The sequence below is a fragment of the Tupaia chinensis genome, unplaced genomic scaffold (assembly GCF_000334495.1).
Source record: "Tupaia chinensis unplaced genomic scaffold, TupChi_1.0 Scaffold000671_2, whole genome shotgun sequence".
Taxonomy (NCBI): domain Eukaryota; kingdom Metazoa; phylum Chordata; class Mammalia; order Scandentia; family Tupaiidae; genus Tupaia; species Tupaia belangeri.
The window spans coordinates 304,359-307,686 of record NW_006160194.1 but is presented as its reverse complement, the minus strand read 5'-3'; the positions used below and the strand labels follow the sequence as shown (position 1 = coordinate 307,686).

Sequence of the window (3,328 nt, the reverse complement as noted above, 5' to 3'; positions counted from 1 at the left end):
AAAAAAAAAAAAATCAACAGCTGTCATTTTCACTGAGCTTTTTCTTCACCTAACCCTTAAATGCTGCTGACACAAACCCCTCCCATCTTGTATGTATAGTTGAACATTCTAAGTATTCATTATTTATCAGTGATAGTATTTTGTCAACTGGAAGACAGGAATTGTTAAAAGTAGATGGTGGTTGTATATCAAAAAAAAAAATCTCAGTCAATTCTTATTTGAGGAGATAAAAATGGAACATGTGTTCGCTTTCTGTCTGTCTTCCTGGCAAGCTCACACGCCCTATAGTAAAAACCTTTCCAGATGTGTATGTATGATATACACATGATATATATGTGAAGTGAAAACAAGCAGATGGGCAAGCCTAATGTGAGGAAGAAAAACCAATATAATTAATATAACCTAATAAACACTGAGTTGGGGGCTGACCTCGTGGCCACATTACAAGGGGAGCCAGATCACACAAGGAAAACCATAGTTCAAATTCCAGTCCCAGCAGCTTGAAAAACATAGCAGATGTGCACATGTGTGCCCAAAATCCTGACAGGATGGAGAGGTGGAGAAGGGATTGCGGCATGACCACATTCCATTGGAGGATTCTCTCTCTCTCTCTTCTCCCTACTAATGGAAACATATACCCTGTAGCAATTAAAAAACACTTGATGGAGGATACAACAGTCAGGTAATGGTCTAAGAAATCCGATCATAGACTGGGGAGGGGGGGGTCCCTGTAATTTGCTATTCATGTATCCTTCACATGCAGGTAAGTGGACATGGAAGACTCAAGGTATTCACAGTTCAGTCACCCTTTTCTGCAGCAAACATGCATCTGGTTTGGTGCAACAGTCCTGGAACGGAACCCCAGGCACAGCCTGGCCTAAGCGAGAGCCCTCAGTTTTCTCTTCAATAAATTAGAGTAAGTGGTTCATTCTTCACAGATTAAACAGCATATGACAAGTAGCAAAGGTTCTGGCAATATCAGGAGCTTAAAATAACCAATCCAGACACCAGGACAAAATTTCACAGGACACTTAAGTCACTCACCTATAGCAGACCTAGTAATTTCTACATATTCCACACAACTCACTATTGATTATCAGTAGTTTACCTTTATTTAGAAAGCTAATAATCAACTCAGGCAACACTCGACCATAGGAAATCAGATCTACGCAGCTGTCCGAATAATTAGGGAATCATTTATTTTCCAAGTACACTTATTTATATCAATCTATTTCTACTCCAGTCTCTTAAACTATTTTTAAATTGCATTATTCCTTACTAGGCTTTCAAATGGAGGGAAAAAAGATTGCAGCACAACCAGACCTCGCTGGGGAGTGTTTTCTGTCTCTCATGCACATACACATGCACCCTCTGAACTTAAAAAAAAAAAAAAAGAGGGAGAGATACAGGAGGCCAGCAAGTGGCATGAAAGTTAAGGTGCTGGATCCCAAATGGCCAACAGCATGGTTCAAATCCCATATGCAGTGGCTTGAAAATCAGGCCATGTATGTGTGTGTGCCCCAAATCCTGAAAGACCAGAAGAGTTGGCATTGTGGCAAGGCCACCCCCCTGGCCTTTCTCTCTCGCTCTCCCTCTGTGTCTCTCTCGCTCTCTGGAGAGCATACATGCCCTAGAGCAAAACTTTAAAAAAAAGGGAGAGAAAATATATCCCTTATTAAAAGTATTACTACAACCTTAATGTCAAATTCTTTTAACAAATCAGTCAACAGTTTACTGTGTGACAAGGATAGTTCTACCAGCTGCTAGTAAATTAAGAGTTAATTTTTAAAATGAGAACATTCCCTCGTTCTGATTAAGTTATCTGAATTTTAGAGATGAGCAGATGGCCTAATGGTTACATCCCAAGTAGTTAACCACAATTTGAGTCCCAGATCCAGTGGCTTAAAGCTCGTGCCAGGTAGGACCAGCAGTTAGTGTAATGGCTTTGTCGCTGGACTCCCACGTAGTCGACCACAGTTTGAGTCCCGGACCCTGTGGCTTAAACTCACGCTGAGCGCATGGGCGTGCGTGCCCAAGATCCCGAGGAGAATGGAGAAGAAGAGATTGCGGCATGGCCATCCCCCCTGGGGGGTGATTTCCCGCTTTTTGTCTGTCTGTCTCTATCTGTCTGGCAAGTGCATGTGCCCTATAGCAAAAACCTCTCAAAAACACAAAATAAAACAAAACAAAAACCTCATGCCAGGCACGTGCGCGTGCATGGCCGAGGTCCTAAGAGGAGAATGGATCGTGACATGGCCATCCCTCTTGTGGGGTGACTTCTTGTTTTCTGCCTCTGTCTCTCTAGCAAGTGCACGCACACTAAAGCAAAAAATCTCTTTAAAAAAAGATACCTGAATTTTACTATGAGTGCAAGTTGCACTGCCTATGAAGTAATCATCAGGTAAAAGGTAATTCAGCTGAACTGTTCAGTAAAGGACAACCTGCCCAACATAAATGACTAAGATCAAGAGCTCTAACGTGAATCTTGCCAAGACATCTCAGGGGGCTAGCCAGTGTTACTGTGAGTAAGGTGACAGATTCCACACAGTGGACTGTATGGCTCGAATCTTGAACCTGGAGGGACTGTGGCATGACCATACCCCTAGTGGATGATTTCTCACTTTCTCCTCTCTCTCTCCTCTGGCGAGTACATATACTCTACAGCAAAAATTAAAAGAAAAAAAAGACATCTCAGAAAATCATTCTGGGAACAACAGGTAACATAATGGTTATATCTCTGGACTCCCACGTAGGTGTCACCAGTTCAAGTCCCAGACCTGGTAGCTTAAGCTCACGCTAGGAGTGTGTGCGTCTGTGCCCAAAATCCCGAGAGGAGAAGGGAGGAGAAGGGACTATGGCGTGGACATCTCTCCTGGGATGCTTTTTCGCTTTCTATCTCTCTGTCACTCTAGCAAGCGCACGTGCCCTATAGCAAAAAATCTCTCCCCCCCAATAAAAGGAAATCAGTTCCTAACTCAGTTGTAACACCCATAATACCACTGAGAATAAAATCTAATAACCCAAGTATTTATTCCTTCACATAAAACAACTGTAGAATAACCTATCCTTGCACAAATACAGACATTTCAAAAGTAAACAGAACTCAGTCTCTGCATCAGTAATGAAAGGACTCTAGTGTCCATCTAATAGGCCAATGAAAAGGCTTAACCCTACTCACTCCTTCCAGTGACCTCCTTTTCCCACTATCGAGGTGAATCCTGTGCTGTTATCAAGTGGAAGTGGTAAGGTTTATACATTTCTGGGCTTTTCTCATCCTCTTCCCCATGACCCTTCAAATTTTAAAAAATGCAGTGCCCTACTTTCTTCA

The 3,328-nt window shown here is 42.4% G+C and overlaps 1 protein-coding gene and 1 pseudogene across 1 annotated transcript in view; one reads left to right on the top strand and one right to left on the bottom strand.

Annotated features, from left to right (window-relative positions):
- Window positions 1-3,328, bottom strand: part of RCOR1 (REST corepressor 1) — a gene marked incomplete at its 5' end in the record, with an annotated part of 147,248 nt that overhangs the window by 97,939 nt on the left and 45,981 nt on the right.
- LOC106736156 (60S ribosomal protein L35-like) overlaps window positions 1-3,328 on the top strand; it is a 40,423-nt pseudogene that overhangs the window by 36,901 nt on the left and 194 nt on the right.